Source organism: Lampetra planeri, chromosome 3 (genome assembly GCF_965212315.1).
Source record: "Lampetra planeri chromosome 3, kcLamPlan1.2.h2, whole genome shotgun sequence".
In the NCBI taxonomy this organism is placed as follows: domain Eukaryota; kingdom Metazoa; phylum Chordata; class Hyperoartia; order Petromyzontiformes; family Petromyzontidae; genus Lampetra; species Lampetra planeri.
Window position 1 is genome coordinate 13,131,757 of NC_136109.1, and position 26,819 is coordinate 13,158,575.

At 39.5% G+C, this 26,819-nt stretch overlaps 1 long non-coding RNA gene across 1 annotated transcript; it reads left to right on the top strand.

Moving 5' to 3' along the window:
- On the top strand, positions 1-26,515 carry LOC144717359 (uncharacterized). Its single transcript, XR_013585086.1, has 3 exons — positions 1-1,165; positions 2,082-2,312; positions 25,640-26,515. It is a non-coding gene; the product is annotated as an uncharacterized LOC144717359 (long non-coding RNA).
- Positions 26,516-26,819: the final 304 nt, after the last annotated feature.

Genomic DNA, 26,819 nt, shown 5'->3' on the forward strand with positions numbered 1-26,819 from the left:
TTGGCCGTGAGTGGGGATCGAACCCGTGTGTGTACAATCGCACATACCACACACAGAGCCGAATGTTTCAAGGCGGCACAGGTGTTCACGTAAGGGGGTTCCCCACGTTTCTGAGACTATTGAAAGCTTCGTGTAGAACGACATGCACGGCAGCTTCCACGCAACATTGTGGCATAATAACGATGCTTGAAACAGATTGAGACATGCCACCAACACAAAGCTGTCAATGAGTACAGTACACTGCCCAAGGTATGGGAACTCATACGTGTACAAGCACACACACGTGCAAATACGATCGTCCTCATCAGCCACCCCCTTGAGACCCCCAAAACTCGGTATTTTATTGATGCTTACAAGAGAAAATCAATGTAATGTTTTGTTTATTGCTAATGCAGGATTATATTGGAAAATCGTGATATTTTGGGATCCGTTCCTCGTCCCCTGGGAAGTTTTCTAAATCCACGTCTGTGTGTGTAGGTCACTGCTTCTCATGCCCGACATGGATTCTTCCATTCCCCATGCTGCCACTGCACCGTTTGTTCCCCACCTCCCACAACCCACCTATGGAATTCTGATGTAATGAATAGATTTGTATTTTTCGGCCCCCGAACAACCCCTAGTTTATAAGAGTCGAATTGGTACTAGGGCCTGAACTGTTTTTTTCACATCACTATCTCAATCTGGCATGTGACAACTGATGTCATTATGTCACAAGGGTAAGCACAACGGTAGCTTCATTATTTGTATTGTATTATGTTTTGAACAGCGAACTTTTAAAGAGGCGTCGTGTGCCACAAGGCAGGACATGTGATTATAGTAATTTGTTAATAATGAGATGATAATGCTAAGCTCATTGAAACCATGATTGTTACTTTTAATGGAATTATTGAATCTGTCTATCTGCAGTCCACTGTTGTTCCAGGGGAGAAACATGAAATAAATCTGTTACAATAATAATAGAACCAGACTTTACCACATTTAAAATTCACAATTGACAACTGGATTTACCAGATAACATTATCGCAAAGAACACACTGTACCCTGGAGCATGTAACAGAAGCTTTTTGCAGGCATCCACGTGTGGTGATGTGGCTGATACAGGCCAGGATTTGTGAAGATCTGTCTTTTATCCTACAAGATAATCAACACAGCTGCCACGCATGAGGTATGATAATGCAGCTCATGTTACAGATGTTCAGCACTGCGTTCTGCATTATACACCACTTGTCCCGTGTGCTAACTCACCGGTGATGTGTGAAGAGTGTGGTTGTCATTGTTTCGTGGATTGATTGCTTAGTTTTTAATACGTTTGTGTCCTTACTAAATCCTAGGGCAGGAGCAGTTTTATTTAAGATCACTTTATCATACATCTGCCCAATCCACGAGACTGGCATTCATTTCTAATTAATATAATTTTCAATGTGAAAACAGACACAATGTTCTCAACGTGATCTATCTGGGACATGTTATTAAAGCTTGTGAGTTTTTAAAAATAGTTTATATAAATGTACTGCCAAAGCAAGTAATCCATAAAACAGTCTTCTTTAGACATTGGTATGTTGCTTTTAATGATCAAGGTCAGCTTTTCAAAAGTGCTGCAACCTGCTCTCAAGGTGACTGAACGTGTTCACCAGGCCACCTGGCACAGAGATGGAGTTATGAGATCAACTGCAGGATTGTGAAGGATGGTGATGAGGCCTTCATCCAGCAATGGATTTATTATGGTTGATGGTAATATAAATACTCTATTATATTAGGCAGTAACATCATTTGAAACCAACCTGTAGTCTGATCAGTGGCCTAGTTATATGAGAAGTGGCAATTCATGTGTCTCAGGGCGAGTGTACAATTTAGACGTGAAAAAATAATTCACTACTCTAGTTTTCACTACCAAAGGGACGTACAACATAGAATAGATCATTTAGACTTTCCACAAAATGGAACTCAAGTTAGTAACCCTGGATGAATTAAATTATTATATTTTTTGGTTCGTGATTTTTTTCAGTTTTAACCTAATGTATTGCCGTGTAATAGTAAATGTCATTATAAGTTAACTATTTAACTCGTTTTTATTCTACCAGATAAGGCCCACTGAGCTATATTACTCTTTTTCGGAAGTGACCTGGCCACAACTGACAGCTCAACGAAGTGGCTTATCACGTGGAAATGTATATCAGCCAAATACTCTGAAGACACGTTTCTGAATGTGGAGGACCCGGAGAAAAATCCACCAAATCACGGGGAGAATATGCAAACTCCAAATATGCAAGCGTCAACGTCGGGATCGAACAACACGACCTCCTGCATACCAGGTGATGGAATTAACAACTCGCTGCTGTGGCGCCCGATTATCATCCGGTTTAAGATGATATTGTTATAATTACTGTTAGTGCTACAGGTTTGTTATCCTCTAGTCAGATGTTGTATTATTGCTTGAGTCATTGTTAACATTAAAATTATTGATGTGTTCGTTTTATCACGTGAGTATAACTTAGCACGTAGGTTTTCATCGCCAATATGATTCATAATAATTATTTGGTTAGGCCTAACCAAAAATATATGCTACGATTCAGTGTAATTGTCTTTCAGTGTTTTTTAGTAACAGATAATTATTGCACTGTTGGTCCCCTATAGTAATTATGGTCGAAGAGTGTTTTGAACCTCATGGGTGAAGATTGTGTATATATACAATGCAAATGTATTGTCAAATTGATAGATTGAAATGATAATTGATAGATAGATAGATGACTTGTTTATTTCATTAGTCGATAGTTGCAGCTCTATATTACAGTACTTTAGGTTTGCATTAATGTCATTATTTAAAACCTTGTTGACATATCGGAATGTGGAATTTACACCTCTCGTTCAGAGCTGCCAATAAACATCAGCGTCACCCTGGTGCTAGTTTGTGTAAGGAGACACTTTGACGCCTGCATAGTTTGCCATATTTGTTAAACATTATTGAAAATACGCGATACAATATTTATTCAAGTAAGAAACTTACATTTATTGCGTAAATTCCAAAGTGTTTTGCCAAAGTGGGAGACATAGAAGACTGGTGATTAGCAGCATGGAATGGATAAACAATGGTGAGATTTCAGTGTGAACATACTGAATTGCCATTACCTAATTCTTCTAAATGGCTCCGACAGAAACACTCATAGAATATTGAACGTTTATTTTTGTAGTCGCGATTATGGTGAAGTCATTTATATGTTGTACATGTAATACTTTACATGCAATGGCATTGCGATCACCACAAGATGTAAATATTATCTTCGTTTTAGTTAGCTCATGGACACTCGTTATATTGTGACTGGTAAGACAACGTACTCATTGTGCACCTTAAGATGTAAAACACAGCACTGCTTGTTTAGCTCACGAGCTTTCAGTCACCTATCCCTTATACACACTCAACCACAGAGCGCTCTTTCTTACTCCTCTGGTGGGAACCAAATAATAGCAAGTGAAGCAAATGCCGCTTGATAATTAGCTGCTCGTTTGGTTTTCCAGGAAGAGTGACAGCTCAGACCTACGTGACCCCAGGAGAATTAGCCGGTCACATTTAAAGCCACACAATGTGCACTTAAAGGTTTATGTCCACAGGACTGATGAGGCAGGAACTCAAAACATATGGTAACGTTAATGTTACGCGATACGTCCTGGCCACGTGTTTTTGTCAATAACAGGACATTTTTGTTATATTTAATGGCGGGGTAAGTGTATCTGTATCTTCTTGACTTCCTCATGTGCCATAAAATACAAATACGTGACATCAGTAACATTTCATTTTTGTGATTCGTTTTTTTTTTTACAAATATGCATCTTGTACAATAATATTCAATAGGTGAATGCAGAAATGGACTTGTTCTTGTTTAGGCTGATAATATAGCTCAGAAAATGAGGAGTTATTTATTCATTGCCACAACCCACTGTTTTTCTTCCCAAGCAGTGTTTATGCTGCCACGCATTTTATTTTACAGAGATCTGTGTTTATATTGTGAATTTACATTCTCATGTCAGCCTTCACTGCTGTTTAAATAAGGTGTATTGCAAGACTAATTTGTTAGCCTGTTATAATTTCCATTTATGTTTGTATTCGTAACGTACAGATTAACATATGGGATGTCAAAATTGGCACACCACCACAAACGTGTCGTGCATATGGTAAAATCATTCTCACATGTTCAGTTATATATTCATATATATCTCTATTTTGTACTGTGTGGAGTATACGTGTTTGTAATTTACACAAACTGTATCCGAGCTAACATTTTTATCATTGGCTTTTTCTCACCGAAGTAACGGTTGTACTCTGGCAGGTATCATTAAAAAAACCGATTGAATGAAAATGTCAATGTGAAAAATGCATTACATATTTATTATTGGAGTGACCTTGGCCCGCAATGGTTATGGATCATTTCCAAAATGATGGTTGAGCCCCACGCCCATAATCTTGAAACTCCACCATGGAAAAGAGTGAGGCTACAAAAACGATTCTAAACCATAGTAAAAACAAGCCTCACAGCAGGCCTCCAAAGGGCAGCATTGTTCAGTCTGTTTATTTTCAGCTGAAAGCTTTGTGTGCTGGTTTTCAGGTGATGTTTTTAAAGGACCCATTAACTAAAGTTTTTTTTCTCTTTTAAAAACATTTAAAGTGAACTGTGATTTTTTTCTGTCATTTGATTTATGTGCACCAACGTTTGGTGCAAAATTTGTGTGTTAACATATTTAAGACAATGTGTGAACAAGTCACGTCCTCTTGAAAGGTTTCAACTCACACTTAACATAAAAATATAGTTATTTATTCCTGATGATTATCTGCACGTTTGTCGAATTGAATCTGGAGAATCTGTGTACACATTTTGCTGATCTTGTTTCATTTCATAATGGACTCAGAAACAGCCAATTCATTTTAAAAAATCACAAAATTAAATATACTTTACTTAATATCCATTTGAATAGTACTGCAAGTAGAGGTTTCGATTGGCAATATCAACATGGAAATCAATATCTATTGTTTCAAGAGCACCAAGATCATTGTTTTAAGTGTTATATGTCCAGTGGCTGTTGCACCCTTGTGGTTCAGCTTGTCGCTATTTTATTTTCCTATAATGTCCCAACTTCGTTCCTGTTTTTGTCTTTTCCCCTATTTTCCACTTTTCTGCCATTCGGAATCTCTATGTTCTGGTTTATGTTGCAATACGATTTGTAAGGTCAAGGCATTTAAGTACCAAATACATTCAAATCCTAATCATTATGTGAACATTGCATAAGGCGTTCCGTTATTTCACATATCAGGACTTTAAGGCGAACTTTCTGTCAGTATATGACATGCAGATTTTTGTTTACGTATAAACAGATGTCTATATAAAAAAGAAAGTACAGACAGTATTATAATATACACTGTACAGCCCTGTGTCAATTCACTGCCGTGTCGGTTATGGGGGCTGTTTGACCATACTTCACGACGCTGGTCAGTGCAGGTTGGGGAAGTTGGAGAGTAAGGCCTGGCGCAGAACAAACCCAGACGCCACACACCACCAATGTCAGTCGCAAACCGAGAATCGAACCGAGGCTGCCGGGCTATATAGCACGCCAACCACTGTGCCATCACTCCCTCTAACAATTAGTCACTTAAAATCAACAAAAGGTTTAAATTGTAGGCTATGTATCATTGCCACTGCACACATGTCAGGCAAATGCAACACTGTCACAACTGTGACGTGTGTTTAGATAACCTGGCACGTGTTGGTTTTTTTTACCAATCTTAGGTTACATTTACTATCAAATATATATGCATTTTCGTGATGTAACCTTGTGCGTAAATATTTTTTTTTTCATTCTAATTTTTACCACAATTACTGTTTATCTTAATCGGAGGATGTGTGCGCCCTAAAATATATACCCATCCTTTTATGAAACGCAATACAGTTATGTAAAGCTCCGAAGCGTGGCCATTACCCAAAGTGTTTGGTGATGTTCAGTGAAGTATGACGTCACTCCAGCTGTCCCGGATTTTGTTGTTTCTATTTAAACAAAAGAGGCCCATCTGCATGATATGCAGATATATTCTCAATCAGCCTTCGGGTTCAACCAAACCATAAAGACAAAATATGGATGATGTATTGGCTCAATCTCTTGTGAATTGGCTCATCACACTTGCCTGTGCTAGATTGCTGTTAAATAAATGAGCTCACGAACCCATGAATAGCATACTTCAATTGTAACTACAGTGTTGTCTGACAGGTGACTATTGTTTCCAGTACCCTAAGGCGCTTGACCTCTTACTGAGTGCAATGTTCGCCAGCGTGTGTTGTGTCTTCTGTGTATTGTAGTTGTTCATATGTGTGCACACAGCTTGTGAAACTCTTTACTGGAGTATGACTTTATGCACGTTGTATCCTAGTTCGTGTTAATTTCACCAGGGGATCATTGAAAAACTTGTTCGGTGGCTCAACAATACAATAGTCAGTTTTTTTATCTGAAGTTTGCAAGTTAAATTCCTGGTTGAGGGTTGACTCAGCCTATCATCCTTCCAGGATCTATAAAGTGACTACTTCTTCGTGGGGAAGTCAACAGTGGTTGTCCTATGGATAGACTCGCCCCTGTCATAAGGTTGTAGAATTCCCACCACTTACTCAAGGCTGTAAACAAAAGATGAATACTGCTTGAATGCAAGAAATCACTTTTGTTAATGGAAAATCAATCTGTACAAATAAATATATTCATGAAGTGAACGTCCAAATAACAATACTAATTTAAAATCATTTTTCACTAATAAACTGCTGGATCAGGTTTATTTTACCACACTGCACGGCGCCAGGCAGGGGACAGGGCAGGACTTGTTCAGATATCACTCACCCCTGATGTTAGCCATGCCTAGGGATCGAACCCAGGTCACTAAGCTCATAGCGCAGTGACCAGAGACCAAACAAGAACCATTAATAAACATGAAGAGCGAAGTACACATCACTCAGTCTGTCAAAATTGTACATGTCGTTAATACTCCCATGACAGAACGTAATGAGTTTTTTTTACAATAGTTCTCGTTTTGCACTCAATATGTCCCAAGGTTTTTTTTAATGCATTGCTCTTGCCGATAACAAATGGCAACTGAGCAGTATTTGTTTAACAGGCCTGGCTGCTAATTGATACCGCCGAGATCAAAACCAGTTTAGGGTTTGCCTGATTAAACACAATCTATTGGACAATATTGGTGTGGAAGACCTGTAGGTTAATGGACTAAAATACTTCTTGCAGTATTTTTTGTGGAGAAACATACATTTATCTTTAAAACATGTTTACGTAGTCACTGCAAATTATGCAGAAATCCAATTAAAAAAAAAGCTTTTACATTCCAAATTATTTTTTGACGAATGTGTTTTGTTTCACACACCAACAACGTATAGGAATAATTGTTAAAGGGGCCCTAGCAATCATCGGGGTGGGTGATTATGTTGGTTTTGTTCGATTACATTGTAATTTGTTAACTGCCAGTTTGTGTTTTCTTTTGACTCTTGGTCAATGATACTTGTTCCACTTACAGTACAGCACAACATTTTAATCGCAATGAACAGTCGCCAACACAACATTCATGTTCGGTGATTGAGTGAACCTCTGTAAGCATCCTCGGGATTTCTTGGGTTGAGGAATAGCCTAATGAATGGCCTTAACGAATAGTCTACCATGCTGTCTGTTGCTTTGCATGTTGCACTTCCATTCCCACTACCACCTATTAGCACTGCCAATGCGGGAAATCTCAGCACAATGGGGTAGAAACATTGCTAAAGTAGCCGACGCTGCTGGTGGCAAGGCAAGCCTGGGCTTGTTTACGTGGGAAATTCAGACACATACAGGCCTCTTCTCAACGATACTTAGTAAATATTCCCTGTTATTTAAAGTCTGAAAGACGAATTCATGTTTAATGTGTTTATGCTAAGTGTCCAAACAGTTTTGCCATTTCATGCACGGTGGGGTGCTTTATGCCATCTGTGTGTAGAGGGCTCGGTGTGGTTACCATGTTTTGATTTTGCCGGACCAGGTCGAGTGGTGAAGAGATGGGAGGACGGGCTGCCCAGTGGGGGGTAGGAGTGGGAAAATGTTTTAGTGAGGGGCAGGAGGAGGGGGGGATGAATTTCCCATGGAAGGATTCTGGACAATTCCATTGAATGGGTCCCAAAACTGCACATTGTCTGGGTTGCTTTTGTCCTGCAACCCAAACACAAGCACCAATTCTCATTCTGCACTTGTCAACCTGGACAGGTGGCAACCCCAAGAAAAAGGCTATGGTTAAAGAGAGAACGAATATTCTTATAATTCCTAATCCATGTTTAAACGTGGGTTTAGCTTGGCTTTGCTCCTGCAACAGGCTATTCAGCAGCCTGGCCATGTATACGTACTCACAAATGTATTGAAATACATTGGTACTTCTCAACTTTTCGTTGTAAATGTCACAGCAGCCATTTCAATGGCGTGTAATTTCCAGTTTCTGCTGCACAATGCCCACTCCAACTGCAGAGATGTACACAATGCTGGTGTAATGGCTGGGCTTTAAACCCATTTCATTCAGCAACCTGGCACTGTCATGGAGAAACTAATGCACACGTCGAACATTGTGAGAGAGAGAAAAAAATCTGTTTGGGAATGGAATCAACCCATCATCCCTCCTGAGTCAATAACATCCATACCACTTTGTAGCAACTCAACAGCGGTTATTCTATGAAGTGAATAGCTCCTGTATAGGAATGTTGAATGTCCACTACTGGCTATGGGCCAGTAATGAAGATCAACACTGTCCCACACTTGTTTGAGCAGGGAGACACCGTTTAATAGACTTGCTAGATAGAGGCCCTGAGGTTTTCAAACACAAAGAGCCCATCCACAGAGCCAATTAGGTTCGGAAAGTGTGAGGTAGTAAGCTTCTTTAAATTAAAACGGATTTCTTGAGGTTCAACATGTAGAAGAAATGGAGTTCCACTTAAGAACATTGCAAGGGAAGAGTTAGAAGAACAATGTTGCCCTGCAGTGAGGTTGCTGCACCTCCAGTAAAGATTAAAGAATGCAGTGCCATAGAAAGCGTGTGAAAACAAGGCGTTGCAGTTACTGTGAACAAACGTTCCTGATAGCTGATAGTGGGGTAAGAGAAACAAGAAGGTGACGGAACAATGATAAGATCGTATCCGTAGTGAATAAAAATGTACAATCATCTATCAAGCAAACAGCTGCCACTTCTTTCTATCTTGTGGCCAGGTCGATTCTGAAAAATAATCGGTGGGCTTTACCTGGTAGGATGGGGATGGGTTAGTTTTATCTGTATGTGTTTTGGTGATTTGTTTACCTTTCTTGTACTTTGCACGACGATCACGTGTTTTTTTACTGTTTGTTGTTGTAACGTTCTTACCCGCCCCTACTGGACATCTGTGAAAAAAGAGCTTTATAGCTCATCGGATTCCTCCAGTACAAAGAAATCTTCAGATTTTGTATTGCATTTCAGTGTTTATTGTAATACCCACGAACAGAATGTTTTTACTCTGTAAAGCATTTTATTGCACAACTAGCCAAGTCGCCATTTACAGTGTATGTGTTTATATCAAGAAATGGGAAGTTGGTACTAATTTATTGGAGCGTGACTTTAAGTTTAACACGTAGGCTTTCGAAACCAATGTCACCCATCATATAGTTTGTTTGGGTTAGATCGCGTAAATATAAATGTGTCGTTCAACCCGCCACCACCAAATACAATCTGGCTGTCGCCTGATGAAGCTAGTTGGAATTACTGGCGAAACGTCATACTCAGATTGTAAATGTTGTGGATTTGCCCTCCAACACACTGTACTAGGAACGAATTGGCACGTTCTGTTTACGTGACAAACCTTACTAATTAGCTGTGGCGGGTGGTGGCGGGTTTAACGACACATTTATATATTTACGCAATCTAACCCAAATAAAACTATATTATGGGTGACTATTTAAAGATGTCTTGATACTATTTAAGATTTTTACTCGTTTATTTGCTATTGTTTTGAATTTATCGTGTCTGTGATGCTAAAGTTCCAAAAATGTTGTATCCATAGTTCTAAACAAATACTCTTCTCCTTGATATGTTGTGCTCGTTTTAACCCCATTATTACACACAGTCAAAAGGTTTTGAAAGTGTGGTGTTTGGTTTATTGTCCTTCCCCGCACCTCCTATTAGCACGGTTGGCTACTTACGATGCGAAAGAAGTTCAGCATACATACATACATTTTGCACCAACTGTGCAATAATTAATTAAGTGCATTGACATTGAGTGTATAATGAAATATGAGCTTATTCTTCAAATGAATACATATTCAACTTCTCTATTCAAATGTCGGCATGCGCACTTGCCAGGACTTTGTATTGAACAACAATCACATTTTTTTAACCATTTTCTGACTTGGAAATGTTTTGGGTTACTTATGACTCTCTGCAAATGCCTTGAAGGAATGCTTACACAAACTTGAAAGAATATATTTAGAATAATTTGTTTTATATAAACATGGGAAAATTCTTGTACAAGATTCAAAGGTTTTTCCAATTTCCTACTACCGTAGAAGGGGTTGGCGAACAAACATTAAATGTGAAGAGTATGTTGGCCCATTACGGCAATGCTTTATATTAACGTCATTCCATGCATTCCGCAGATAATTTCAGTGCTCAAAGCTAATGTATTGGTATTGTTGGTGTCTGACAATGGCTCTTTGATTGCATGTAGTCTCACTGCGTTTCATCTTATTCGGAGGTTGTCCCAAGGCACGAACTGGCATAAGACGTGACCTTTATCTCCATTGCCAAGACACCCCTCCACCCATTTCACCTTTCAGAGAGGATGTTTATTGTCTGATACTATTGATCCAATGCATGTAATGCTACAGACACTACGAAATATCAGTGACAGTTAGATTTTATTTAAATCAAGGAACCTCGTTGTTGCTGCACATTGCTTATATATATGAAACTGTAAAATACACATTCAGTATGAAAATGCCTGCAACATAGATCAAAGGCTGTTCAGTGTTTGTTGCTCTGAGCATGATACACATTTCAATGTTAAGAAACAGAAGTTTTTTTATTAGGAACCCATTAAATATGTATTTAAATCAAATACATTTCTCTAAATTGTTAAAAGGTTACGTTAATGTATCTTAACTAATACACTCTTGAGCATAGACATGCAGATGCAAAGACATACATTTTTTAAAATTGATATATCCAATTTATACAATTTTCCCCCTATAATTTACATAATGCTGAAAACTGTTGAAAAAACATTGCTCATTTTGTATGCAAGGAACAATGTAATGTAGTATTTTACTTTGCATGGTGAGATCAATTTACAAACGCATCGAACTGCACAACTGTACTGGTATTTACTGCATTTGTTTTAAAGCATGTGTGCATTAATATTCTGTTCTAGCGTATGGCATTATGTTAAACGTCTACTATCCATGAGAGAATTTCAGGAAAGAGTTCGTGTAGTTTTTCTATTCCTCCTGTAAAGGAGTACAGACTACATAGTGGTTGAACTATATGGTCCATAGTTTGGGTTGCGCATCGGCCTATTGATGTTTTGATGCGGTTGATGGCACACCAGTATCTTCGAGGAATGTCAAAGCCAGTAGATGCAACGTTTGGGTCTCGAATGAGGTGTTTATTCTACATGCCTGCGATATTCCACTCTTCTGGGTCTGGGTAAGATTCTAGGATGGTGATCCAAAAGAGGGGATCGTGACTTCAGTTGACAGCGAGGAACATTGTTGAGGTCATGGTCGATGGGTGGCCAAGAAAACGTGTAACCTCCTTTGCAATTTTCATGTCTTTGCGGATAATTGGTGTGCAGAATATTTTCCAGAGTAGGGAGCCAGGGGCTATGGTGTCGATATCAGTGTTCTGGTTTCCGGTTATGATGAGCATTGCGTTGTTTCAATTTGCATCTCGCAGTTTTTGTATTCAAGTTACTCGACGAGGCTGGAGCACAATATGGCGCAATCGAGTAGATCAATGAAAGGGTGGCAGTTCGCAGAACATCAGCTCAGGTGTCCCAGGTCATTGTTGCAAGTTTCTTTAGCAGCACAATTTTGTATTCGGTCTTGTCACAGATCGTTTTAATGTGGGGGTGAAAGGTCTGGCTTCTGTCCATGATAACCCCTAGATTACTTGGAGTGGGGTCATATCACACTGGACTACCACAAAAGTGCACGTGAAGGGTGACTGGCATTTGCTCCATGATTGTTCAAGTGGAAAGTGCTTTTCGATTTAAAGCTTTCGTGACTGCAGGGATTCATCTTCTTGGTTCTTTCGGTAAAGTCACGTTTCTACGTGACTTTACCGAAAGAACCAAGAAGATGGAAAGTGCTTGTGGTGGTTTTGCAAGGATTTGGTTGGAGTCACCAGCGACGGGAATATGCCTCCAATAAAGTTAGATCAGCAGTTTTAGAGTGTTGGCAATGCTCTCAAATGTTGTGCCCTGAGCAGTAAGGGCTTTGTCATCTAAACCTATGAACTTGCGAGATGATGTACATGGCAGCTACATGAATTATGTTTTTTATGCCTTGCTTAATCCAGTGAATGCATCAAGTACATTGGTCACACATAAATAAACAGAGCACATGTGGTCTACCCTTCCAAGTCAATTACCTCTATTTATCCGGAAGTTAAAATAAACATTCCCACACCTGCCAGTAAAACAATTTGTGCAATGACTTTTATAGAGTCTAAATCTGGATATTAAATATCTCACTTGGCAATATTCAATATCTCATTTCGCTCGGTGAGAGTGCATGGGACGTTGCGATGGCGAGATGTTAACTACCTTGCCTGGTACACAGGAGATCGTGGGTTCGATCCCGACCCTGACGCCTGCATATATGGAGGTTACATGTGTAGAGTCGTGCTTCGTGATTACAGACTCAGACGGAGACCAGGGTAGCATGTTCAGGGCTGCTTGCCGTTTATTCACACCGACGTCCGCACTCGTTCGGTCTCGAGTACCCCCTACTCCCTGACTCTCGCCCTCACTCCTGACCCCCTCGACCTTCGCCCAGGCTACCCCGTACTCATCCACCCCGAGCCTCCTTTGTCTCTCTGGCCCAGGAGCCTTTCTCCCTGCTACCTGGCTTCTGTCTCTCTCTCTCTGACTCCCTTCCGGCCAGGTTCACCTTTTATCCCCTTAGCCCGGGCTCCTCCCTTTTATCTGGGGTCTTTCTACTTACCCTACTCTCTCTATGCCTTCTGGCACTCCCCTTTCTGCTTGGACCCCTTCCCGCGGTTGCCCCTCGTTGGGTCCCCGCAGTACTCCTCGACACATGTTCTCCCCGTGGTCACGTGGAATATTCTCCGGGTCTTCCAGTTTCTCCCTCCACGTGATAATTCACTTTGTTGAGCTATCATTTGTGGCCAGATTGCTTATGAAAAAGAGCGATATAGCTCAGTAGGACTGAGCTCGTATAATAATAAAAAATATATAGTTTAATTTAGATTCAAAATGTTTGACTAATTTAAGACTAATGTACTTTCTGTACATCGTAACTAATGTACTTTCTGTACATTAGTTACGATGAATACAATTTATATTCAAGTACTGTAAATCAAATGTACTATATGGCTCATGACAAAACTGCACAGCAGCTTGCTCTGAATATTTGATGACGTGGTAATTAACAACCACTTTAACAAGGGTGTAATGGCTCACCCCCTGGCCATTCAATTGTTGTGAATAAGGCTATGATTTCATTCAAGAACAGATTCTTTGTTGTTTTGTAATATCTGTATAAATGTTGAACTTGTTAAGCACTGCACGTAGCCAACTAAACACAAAACGCAGTTCTCGGGAAATTAGTTTTCAATCTAGATTTAAATGTGTATAGCTCCAGTGACTTCCTAGTATCGGCAGGAAGAGTGTTCCAGATGGCTGCAGAAGCGCATCTGAAAGCGCGCGATGCAGTGGCCATCTTTGTTCAATGGTTAGCCAAAAGCCGCTGCAAGGATGACCAGAGTTTGCGTGATGGCTTATGCTCCTAGACGAAATCAGCAAGTATTGTGAATCATTTGTGGCAAGCACTGTGTGTGTAATGTTAATAGTTTTCTGTATTGTTTATATAGTTTCGTGCACAGCATTAGCCTAAATGTGATATTAGCATATGGTTTGAATATGGTAAGCATGCATTCAAAGAGTGTGGATTCGTACACACATTATTCGATGTATTGTGAGCTTTAAGAATCGATATTAATCGATATGAAGCGATGAATCTTTACACCCTTAAGTTTTACAGCACTGCACTAAGGCAATTTCCCACAGAAATCGTTGGGCGGCTGTAAGAAATGGTCCTGTCATGAAAGCTGGTGCACAAGCAGGTACATACTACATCATGGACTTTCCAGCTGCCAAAATAAATGCTTTTACGAGAACATCTGTGTGGTAAATGCCTATTTGCATCGTTTCATATTGTATTCAAAGCCATTGCTTTATTTACTACTCGGAGATCAGAGTCGCCTACAGATATTTTGTAACACCCATCATACAACACCCACACATTGTGAGAGAGCCTTTTGTGACTAGAAACGCAATGCCATGCACATAGCGAGTGAAAAATGTGAATGAAATACAATGAGCAATGATGAATGATACTTCTCACCCCAAAGCACTGACTGATATTGATTTTTTTTTACTATTTTAAAGACCTGTGACACTCATTAATGATATTTCACGGGGTCAGGAGCTCCTTTAAATGTGGTTAATCTTGCACTGACAGCTTGTCTTTTCCCACTTACATATAACCTACAACCAACACACAGCAATGTGTTAAAAGCACACGGCCTTTGTGCAGAAGTGCATTTTGGTTCTAACACTCCATTTTTTTGTTCGTCACTGATGCTATGAATAGAGGCACGGTCAAGTTTAACCTTCACCGATTCCAATAATATTCATTAATTAGTTGATATCCCCAGTCGGCTTGTATACATCTATATTTAATACATGCATACCACAAGTACCGTATGGAGTTGATGTTATTGTACTTTGGCAAATAAAATAGAAAGCGCACCCGAGAATACCACCACTCAGAGATGAAACGATGAGATTAACCTGTACATTAGCGATGGTGATTATCTAGCGGTGAATAGAACATGGATAATGGTGATGATGAAGCGACAACGTAGCTTGTGCAGAGGGCACGCATCGGTATAAGCAACAACGATGGGTGAAACACAAGCAGCAGTAACATCGGCAGCGATGTAGAATCAGCTGGGAAGCAGCGTGTAGCAGGCGTCACAGTCTCATCTGTGTCACCAGCAGCAATTTGGCGGATCAACACGGCTAATGTAATATATTGCCAGTGCCTTACTTATTAAAGCATGTCAGAATCCGTTTGGTAATGTAACCCTTCTACTTTCTTCATTCTTCTGCCTTATAAGCAGGTGTCTCAGCTCACACGTTAGCTTGTAAAAATGTGTCATTTGATTTATTCTTCCTATTTTCAGTGCTCGTATTTGATGGTATTCTCATACAGAAAGGTTATTTCACCTCGTCTTGCTTTATAGCTTCATTGCTTTCTGTCGCCAATACCTTAGTGTTTTCTGCCATCACTCTTCTATTCCATTCCTTATTTATTCCACTCTGTGCACTTTCCCGAATTCTGTGTGTGTGTGTATTATTGCCTGACATCTCTGTTGGGTATAAGCCAATTACTTTAGGCTGCCGTATTTTGAATTTCTATTTCCATCCTGTTTGATGTTTTCTCGTAACAATTCAGATGTCCTCCATGGACAATCCTCAGAGGCGGTTCATAAAACCTTCCCTTGTTTGAGTGTTCATTTTGTCAACCAAATCAACTTGGTGACTTTAACATTTATATTTTTTCGTAAAAAAAACGACTATGAAGTGGAGGAAAATGATCTAGCACGACAATGACTATAACTTTCACCAGAATCCTGAGCGTGACGATGGTGAGATACAGTTAACTCGTCTGAATGAAGACGCAGATCAAGATAATTAAATAACGTCATTAGAGTCGATACTATAATTGAGATTTACTGAGCGTGCTGATTGGCTGTCCTTATAACGGTGGGATGGGGAGGGTGGAATAGTGTTGCCCTACTTACCAACATTTAATAACTCAGAGTGGACTAAAATCATTACTGCATTAGTCGACTGGCCTAATAGAATGATTACATGGAGTCCACAGACTAAAACGTGACTAGAATTTCACAGGTTGGCATCGACAACACGACTCAGGAATCACCTTGATTCGCTACCGATTGATTGGTTGATCTGGCCATGCCGGAGAATCACAACATGTGACCTCCATGGTGCCAGTAAGTCTGAAGTACTCTCATTTTAAAAAATATTAGAAATGTGGGTTCTTAAATGTACTGTATCGTTTAAAGCTCCTGTATTGAGATCCTAATTAATGCTATATCTGCAAGGTACAAATTAATTCATTTTTTCATGGGTTTCTCTGGGTACTGCAATTTCCTCCCACATGAAAAAAAGACCAAATTACGAATTGGCCCAATGTCCCAAGCAGAACCTTACTGACAAAATCTTGAGACTCAGTTTGTTTCTCTTTCGAAATCAAAGGATGTATTTTTTTTTTACTTTTTGTTGCGTATTTCCTTATTTTTGCTATTTATATTCCGATACATTCATGACACTTAAATACTTTTTTCGTGTGCTCACATATTGTACCAAATCGAAGTCATAAGTCAAAGTGCCTGTCGGCTCAAATGTGTCAGTAGTGAAAATTCCACATTTACATTGGATGGCGAATCTATCCATTCAATGACCAATCTAGTCTTCCCACAAAGTAGTACCTATTTTATCAACTCTGGAAGCATAATTGGCTGAGTTAGCCCTAGACTGGTATTAGAGCTCACAACCTTTTTATTGTTTTCCAAGTAGAATGAAAAGCAGTGCCCACAGCCCTCACATTTCAAAATCAGTTGAACATTTCACTTCATCGCTGTAAAACCCAAACATCGTGATTTGGGGATGTCAGCCAGAAAATGTGTTTTTAACACTACATATTTCCTCAAAGATAGTAGTTATCTACATGGACAGGCAATTGCACACATTTTTTTCATGAATCCACAAACACATAAAATTTACTTTTGGCACATCTAAACACGATTTGTATATAATTTTATTTTGAATAAGCACAAAGAAAATTAGGAGCTCAAAAGAAATACCACACCCAGAAACAAGACACACCTACTCGGACTGCATTCTTTCGCATAGACTTTTGTAACGTGTATTTCACCTTAAAGGACTAAAAGTTGTTTTTCTCTTCGAATGCTTTTGAAGTTGTCGAACAGGTGTGACCTCTGGTGACCCATAAAATGCCATTTAAAAAATGTTCCCAGTAACTAACAAAGACACTCGATTGCTTTGGAAGTTTATTGCCAGCTGACAACATCAGCTCAACTCCAAAATAATCATGGTGCAGTGCACATCTTAACCCCTCATTAAGGCATTGGTTTCTGCCTTCATGTGAAAAGGAGGAATGTGCATTTGCAGGCTGGGGTTCAGTTTTAGTTTTGGCTAAAGAAAACAAAGGTCTTTGCAGCGGTGTGCATACGTGTAAGCAAAGCTAATATCAGGCTGGCTCCAAAGAATACACCGAGGAAAGCACACGGAGTACTCTGCAGCTTGGCCAGTGGGAGGAGGGAGAAGTGGGGGTTGGAGCATTCGACGAGGTTGGTGGTGTACAATTCAAGTGCTGTGGAGTTGGGGGCATAGCTACCAAAAATCTGTAGGGTAAAAGTTTGAAATGTGGTACCCCTAGAGCCTGTTCTGGTGCCAACCCTGGTCAGAAAATTGTCTTATGGTTTGGAGCGCATTCTGCAATGAGTTCCCGTGACATTAACAGTCCATTTCCCTCTTCTGCCTATTAATTTACAAACACAATTACCAAAGCTTGCCATCTGCTGCTAAACGGATATTAAAATTCCAGAGACATTCGCACAATGTTCACTATTGTCAGATAGATAATGGGAACGATTATCCGCAAAACGGTTGCCAAATTAAAAACTGTTTTGCAATAATTTATAAAGTAAAACAATTATCCCATGTTTAATTTTTTAAATACATTTTCACAGACCTTTGTCAATCCACTTCTGGATGGAGACCTTCCTACAACATGCCAATCATAGGGGTTGTTTTGCCCACACTTTGTCATGCTAGTCAGTGAAGGTTAGTGGTGAAGGGAGGGCCCAAGACCAGTTTATATAACACTCACTCCTAATGTTATTCATGACTGGGAATCAAACTCAAATTTCTGTGCTCATAATGGAGTGCACTAGCCACTGCACGACTCTCCATCCACCAAGGAAAAACATGGAATGTCAGCATAAATAGGCTAGAAATAAATTTTAACTTAACAGCATGTTCATGGGCTCTGTCATTTCTGTAGACGATGTGGTATGCAATATCCCAATGCCATATAATAGCATCTGGCAACAAAAAATAACTACACAGAAATCTTAATTCATTATGCCCCAACTACAACCTTATACTACGAGTATTCATTTACAAAAAATTAACCCGTAAAAACAAAGTTTTTCACTGTAAATCCTTTATATGCGTGGCGGCTAGAGTCCTCTCGTCCTCTGGCTTGAGATGGCTGCCACCTATGGGTCAGATGATTGTCTGCCACCATTAAGCAATTGGTAATTAAATATTTAATTTGTTTTCCCTAAACAGTGTAAAATTTTGGAATTTTTTTTCACGAAAATTAATTGTCACACACAACGAGTCTGTGTGGAAAATGTCAGCTTGATTGGATCACGGGAAGTGGGATAAAAAACGAGCGAAAGATTTGCACGGTCCTAAGCAAGCAAGCGAACTTAATATAAAGAATTTTAAAATATATTCGCCTGTGGAGGACGCGGGGATCGATCCCGCGACCTTTGGCATGGGAAGCGAGGGCGCTACCAACTGCGCTACTCCGCCACGGCCTGTGGAGGGGTTACGCTCTGGGCTCTTACACTGTGACGTTCAGCCAAAGCCATGAATGAGTTCTATCTGAATATATGTAAAATCATTTTTTTTTGCCTAAAAAGTGTAAAATTTTGGGAATTTTTTTTCACGAACATTAATTGTCTCGCACAACGAGTCTGTGTGGAAAATGTCAGCTCGATTGGATCACGGGAAGTGGGTTAAAAAACGACCGAAAGATTTGCACGGTCGTAAACAAGCAAGCACGCAAGCAAGCAAGCAAGCGAACTTAATATAAAGGATTTTAAAAATAGGGTGGAGTGCTGGCAAAGAGGTTATCAAACTCTGCTATGAACCTAAGTGACCTGTGCTTGATTCCCAGATATGAAGCACCCTTGACAGGGTTTGAGAATGCCTTCATCCGGAAATTGATTGACAATTAGTTGTAAAACATTATTTGAAAATTAAATAAAAAGATACGAAATTTAAAAAATATTCGTTTTCCCATCATGCAATTATGGACGTGATTTACTCCATTATTCAACACAGTAATCTAACAACAACTGTATTTTTCTGCAATTCCATTTAAGATGTTAGCAAGATACCTCAGCATGCCTTATTTTCCAGAATATCATTACATCCCTGGTGATTATTATTATTTTTATGATAGCCTGTTTAGGGCACCATATCTGAACAAATACAGTCACAGCATTGTTAATTGTACTCAGTGATCTATAAAATAATTATCATTGTGGTTTTAATCCGTATTGCGACCACAACATATTTAGATATTAGTAATATGACGGTCATGCCTTTACTGTAATTTAATTATGCGAGTTAGCCCTTAATTACTCCAGTTTGAAGGGCACCTTTGAAATCCATCGAGTTTCGTGTTAATGCCTGAGGTTCAGAGTGTGTTTATGATTCTTACAGATCATCATTGTGCCAAGCTCAAAGAGACAGTTTCAAAGGAGTCACCGCTGTGGTAACTCTTGTGTATATGTGGATACTGTATTTATATTTGCCTCATCCCTTTAAGTGGTTGCTGTGGTGAGAACTAAAAAACTAATATTATCCATGCTGAATGCCAAATTAATTCTGCTACACATCTTATTGGAATTTAGATTAAGGGTTTGATTTATATTCGTTGTCAAAGTTGATGCTACTATTGCTTTTAGGCTGAAAAAGAGCCAACTCTTCATGATTTCCCACGATTTTGCATGTTTTCACACCAATCATTGGCATAAACTACCCTTCTAGCTAATGTTGAAACAGACCATAAATGTCCATAGAGGCGACAATTATGGATTTTTTTCATGAAATATAGGTGCCTGCATGCAATGTGTTTGCACATTTGCAATTCTGCATGTGACCTTGGCACAACTTATTGTGGACGGACATTACTAGATAATTGAGAGTGTGATAAATGCATGAATTTGGTCTGTGCAAAGAACAAACAATGGATAGTCATACAAATTCTGTATGCCTGCTGTGTGTTTTTTTATATCTCCACATGAATGTATGTATGCAAAATTGACCATAAAGTTATGCTTGAGCATGTGCATTCATGAGTGTGCATATCTTAAAATGTATGTTCATTGTTTAGCGTGAATATATGTATACACGAGATTGAAGTGATGGTGGAGTGAATATCACTTTGCACACTGACCTGAGTTTGATTCCCGATATCTCAACTGGTCCTGGTTTCCTCCTTCAACAAACTGCATTGACCATAGTGACAATGAATGGTGAAATAACCTCACCACGACCAATACGGGAAGCCTTCATCCAACGTTGGATAGACAAAGAGCCTTAAATTTGTATTATTATATGTACACATATACCTAGTACATGCACCTGTGGTGCTAATGTAGCCACTGGGATACATTTCACAAGTTGTGATGTAAACCAGATAAAAGCGAGACAAAAGAACTTGCGACCTTTTCAGCTAAAAGCAATAATCTGGAACTTAAATGACAAGGGTTAATAGAGCTTGACTTTTTTTTTAAATTATTTGATCTTTTAATAAAAGAACCGGCCTCTCCTTCTAGCTCCAGTTTCCTTTAAATGCTGTAAACATATATTTATAGTAATGAGAATGACTTCTCGACTTTAGTTATATGAACATAATGGGGATTGCATGTGAAGTTAAAATGCCATCTGGGTCAATAGTTCACGTATACAGTTAGCCGGTCACTATTTGCAAAAGGTACAGACCACGTGATACCTCCTCTTTAAGGTCCTCCTCTTCAAACAAATAGCAAACAGCTTCAATATATGAACGTACAAAATATAACCTTGATCATTATAAAAACAAGGGGAAAATGTATAGTTATAATCCTGAAATATATATATCATAATTTCCATGGAGTGTTGGTTTGATTGAAGTGAATGCCACATTTGAAATACATGTCTAGCCTCTCCCCATTGCTTGAGATTCCCCGTATTTACAATAATGCATTTTAATAACATGTAAAGGGGGGGGGGGGAGGTGGTGCTGTGGTTAGCACAAACCCGAAAATCTGAGTTCAATCCCCGGCCCTGGATAGCATCAGTGGCGAGTAATATCAGAACAAAGTTTTGGCCATCTCTTTGTCAAGCAGCAATGACCAATATGGTAAAATATGGCCAAACAAAGCTGGTGATCGACAAGGAATGGGGAGGCCATTATCCTTCAGTGGATTGAAAAACGACTGCAAGAGTATCTTGGGAGCTAAGACTACTTACCTAAGTGCAAATCTGTCATGTTTTTGTTTGCTTGTAATAGTACTTGAAACAATAATCTTTGAACTTAGGTCACATTTTGCTAGAAAAGGATTTGTTACCTCAAGCCTACCTCACAAAGGTCGTTGTGGATGCAGGCTTCAGGGCAACCTTTATCTGGCCATCCTTTAGTTTGGATGTGGGCGCCACAGTGGTAAGATGTTAACTACCTTGCTTGGGCAGGAGGTCGTGGGTTCGATCCCGACCCTGACGCTTGTATATTTTGAGTTTGCACGTTCTCCTTGTAGTTGCGTGGATTTTTCTCCGGGTCTTCCAGTTTTTTCCCTCCACATTTCGAAACATGCATTTTTAGTATTTGACTGCAATACATTCCCACGTGATAAGCCACTTCGATGAACTATCATTTGTGGCCAGGTCGCTTCTGAAAAAGAGCTATATAGCTCAGTAGGCCTTACCTGGTAAAATAAAACAATCGTAAATATGACTTGAAATATTGTCAAATGCACCACAATCATAGGTTGTTGTTGTTGTTTTTTACAGTGTGGCTCAGACTGTAGGCCTGGCGTGTCCTCTACAGTACAATGGTTTCCCCAGAAGCTGCGATATAAGTAGTTTAGAAATACACATCGTGTCATGCAGATATTTGAAGCTGACCTTCTCTATATCAACCCAGCCTCGAATGTGTACCTAAAACCCCCTCCTCACTCGTGCCAATGTGACGATTGGCACGAGTGAGACAAAGGTGGCCATCATTGTGCGCTGATATCCTTTACCAGGTGCTTGGTAACAGCACGTATATCCCAAGACTCTACATGAGGCTAAAGAGGGATCTTCATCCTTGGAGTGCTTAATGTGCTGTATTCTAAAATGCATTTGCAAGGCACAGAGGTTATGCTGATAGGAAACATGAAATAATTCACAACACATGAGGTGTTTTATATTTAAGCTACCTAATATATGCTCTTTTTCAGGCTACTGTACAGTTATGGCCACTGGTAACTAAACCACGATTCATAAATCTATCAGTGACCAGCCTCACAAGATATACAACATTCAAATAGTCTCCCTCCCATTACAGCAAGGTTCATCCCTTATGGTGACCCTGAACCAGTCATGGAAATTCCACAATCCCATGGCAGGGGCAGTTTATTCATAGGACAAGCACAGTTGGTGGTAATTATTTTAATGACCCTAGAGAGTTGATGGGGGTGAGTCTCCCCTCTACCAAGATTTAAACTCACGACGTTCCCGCTGTGAGTCAATCACTCTGCCATAATGCCACCTGGCTGAGTAGATTATAATTATCTATCATTGCCAGGAACGGCTTGCAGTCTTCACTGTCAGCTTGAGCTTCCACCTATTCTAAAATGTACCTGAAGACTGAATGCTGTTGAAAATATTGTGACATTGTATCCAGTGCCTCTCAAATACTCCAAAAACGAAATGTTGTATAGCTAGGCTCAACAATAAAAAAAATACTTGCTAAGCCTGAAAGAAATTACAATTTTGGATTGGATTTTTTTATTAAATCCATTACATATTCTTATCGATATCTCTGGACAGCGACATAAGGCGGGGGGGGGGAGGTTTTCTGATTTAGTGTGGTGAGGGGATTGGGAGAGGGAAAAAAGAGATTCCAGGACCCCCCCCCCCCTCAGACACGGTTGGAAATAGGCCAGAACGAGCAGGATCGCCATTGTGGTGGCAGTGAAAACTGTAACCAGACTGCTTTTTGGAAGAAGCCAGGGACAAAGTGAAGCAGTGGGTCGTCTATCCATACCTCCACATATATTATGCTCCGTATATACCAAACGGTACATGGGAGGAAAACATACATATAATTGTGTAAAAGATGTATGAATATACATAACATGTGTATATACATATCTATGTGAAACATTGATTTATTATTTTTAATTGAACGTGCTAACAACGGGCAAGAAATGTAATGCATTTGTCAATGCTCGTGTCTGCCATTCTGCTTGTGCTCATTATCAGTCGGTACGGTCCCGATCTGGGTTGGAAGGGAGAATGCGACGAGTTCCCCCAGTAATTGTGCCCATTGCCAGAACCTTTCCCCAAGTCAAGTCAGTTTTTTTCTTTTCGGGGGGAGGGGGGGGTTGAAAGGCAGCGGCTACATTGACATGTTTGAGTCTTGGGTTGTGAAATCTTACATCATGTTTTTATCAATCTTTAAAACTCCCAGATAATATATTACTTATTTATCCAGGAGAGCCACACTGAGTTGTAGGACTCCTTTTCAGGAGGGTCTCTTAATCTGTTTTCAGACAGTGTGTTAAATCTTCTACTGCTGCAGAAATAACTAAATATTTATACAATTGGCATCAATAGAATCACTGGCTTATGAAAGTTTTTTAGACATTAAAAGAAATGTGTTGATCTTTCGTATTGCAGGCGTCCCTCGCATAACGTGCAACATGCTTTCCTGAAAAACATGTTGAAAGGGGGGGGGGGGGTGCGTTATGGCCGTCCATAAATTACGTCACTCGATTTTATACGATTTTTGACACCACCCCCCCTCGTCACACAGCGTCACAAAAAGTCAGACCCCCCCTCAAATATTACGTCACAAAGCTCTGCCCCCCCCCCCAAAAAAAACATGCTTTAAACTATTGTCATTGTAGTGCGTATTTAATATGACGCTGCACTCTGATGTTGTAGGAGAGAACATTTATTAAAACGTCTATTTAATTAAGTAGAACGTGTTGTCTATATTTATTTAAAGTTGCGCATTTTGATGTGACGTCACATTTCTCCCACTCGTCACACATCCTCACAAATGTCTGACCCCCCCTCCCTAGGTGCGTGACGTCATTTATGGACGGCTCCTTATTTTAGCTCTGGTTTAACAAAATGTGTATTAATAATAACAACATTATGAACATTACAACAAATACTTAATAAGGAGTTTAATTTTAAAAAATACGGTGCGAAAGAAGTTCAACATATATACAAACAAATAATAACTAAGATTAAAAAGATTAGTACTTAACAAGACGTAACGTCAGGGCTTCTTGAATGCTTCCATTGGCTGCTTGAAGCAGCATGCGTGATGCAAACAAAGGCAGTAGATCTATGAGAGCTTCACCGAGCCCGTGACACCGAGTGCCGCCATGACGCAGTGATGCCATCGGATTTAATATTTGGTCGGTTAGCTTGTGATATAATTTTTGTTACATGAATTTTTGTCATAGTATTTTTAAAAATGTGTACGATTTTCTTATTTTGTCTGCGTAACAGTGAATTTTAGCTATTGGGCGGGGGGGGGGGGTATGCGACGGATGCCTCTACAATGTTTCTAGTTCACCAACTTCAAATGTCATTACAAATCCCTTCGCACCCTTAGCACCACAATGTTAAGTCAATTTTAAAATGTTAAAAATGTTGCAAACTCTAGATTGATAAAGCAGTTGCTGACTGTTTAATTGGGCTAAGCTGTGAAAGGTCTCTAAATAATCAATGTTCGGTTAGAGTTCCATTTCTCCTTAATTGAAGTCCATTAGTAAATAACATTTCTTATTCATCAACGACTTGGTTTCTATTATTTATGAATGTTCCTATTCCAGGATAGGTTTTCATTATCGTAGCCATGTAAGTTCCAAGGAAATATCTCAGAGCTTCATAAAACGAGTACCTTAATGGGTTCCAACTTCTACTGATAGAGAGATTAAGCTGAGACAATTGTGCAGCAATTGTAAAGAGTATTACTGAACAAGCACAGCTGCGCTTGCAATTTCTAGAGAATGGTGTGAATGGCGTTTGTATGTCAAGAAACAAGACCTTGAGATCAAATTACCTTTGGGATACAGTACAGCATGTCCTGTGTGTTGTCAAGGGTCTAGATGTAAGTTAATAGGCTGGAAACCCGAGCCCGGTCAACACAATGGTTTCCTGATTCCAAACATCTGTATGTTTTACTTTTTTCGCACCGTACGCAGCCAATCGGAGGCGCGGGAGAAGGACAACCAACTGAACACACAAACAAATCTGCAGTATGCATACAGTGCGACTCCGAGTACTGTATACCACACACACACACACTTTACACGATAAGATAAAGGATTTAAAATTAAATAAAAGTTTGACATGTTTACATGCATCCCACCTGTCAATCACTCACTGTGCGCTTACTGTCATAGCCACGTTTTAACACCTGTATTTATATACGCAGCTATATGTGTGTGTGAAGAAGACTGTTTAATATTTAACAGTGCAGATGTTGTTTAAGAAACAGTGATGTATTAATTTCGTAGTGGTACACTAGGTTAACAGCATCTTGGCTTCAATATTAAGCGATGCTCTACGCCTTCGTCCCACCAGAGACCAGCGGAACTCCACCTATATTATCATTCCAGCTATAGCTATCAATGATCAGCTGATAAAACCATGAAGGTGAGCTGATCGTAGACGTTTTCAACATTTTTGCCACGGTGTCTGCCAGTCTTCCTGGTGGCAAGTAGGTCACTATGTTTGCATCCGATGCAGTAAATATTTTACAATATGTGAGTACTGTATTTACATTGTATTCATAGGGTAACATAGGATCCTAATAATAGGCCGTGTGTATTGTATTGACTACGTATCTTGTGTTAAAATGTAACTAAGAGTAAAGCTGTATTTTAACACCTCCACAGATGCCTGTTGAAGTCTACACAATCCCAGAGGATGTATTACAGCCGTCAATTTGTAGGTATTAATTCTAGATTTGAAGCTTTCGTGACTGCAAGGATTCATACTCTTTGGGTTTTTTCGCTAAAGTCACGTAGGTAAAACAATCAATAAAATAAATTAAAACACTAAATTAAATCACGACGTTTCGGAGGCAACAACTTCCATGGTGAATTTAATGGATGGGTGTCTAGAATTTATTAATTTATTAATTCTAGACACCCATCCATTAAATTCACCATGGAAGTTGTTGCCTCCGAAACGTCGTGATTTAATTGAGTTGTTTTCATTTATTTTGTAGATATACGATATCACACAGGTCTGTTATTTTGTATAAAATGTAGTCTTTAAGCTGGTTTTTGATGGCGAAGATGGTATCAAAAGGTTATCTTGCTCACAATAACAACTTAACATTACATATGAAATTGCACGCGTTCACCTATTTGATCT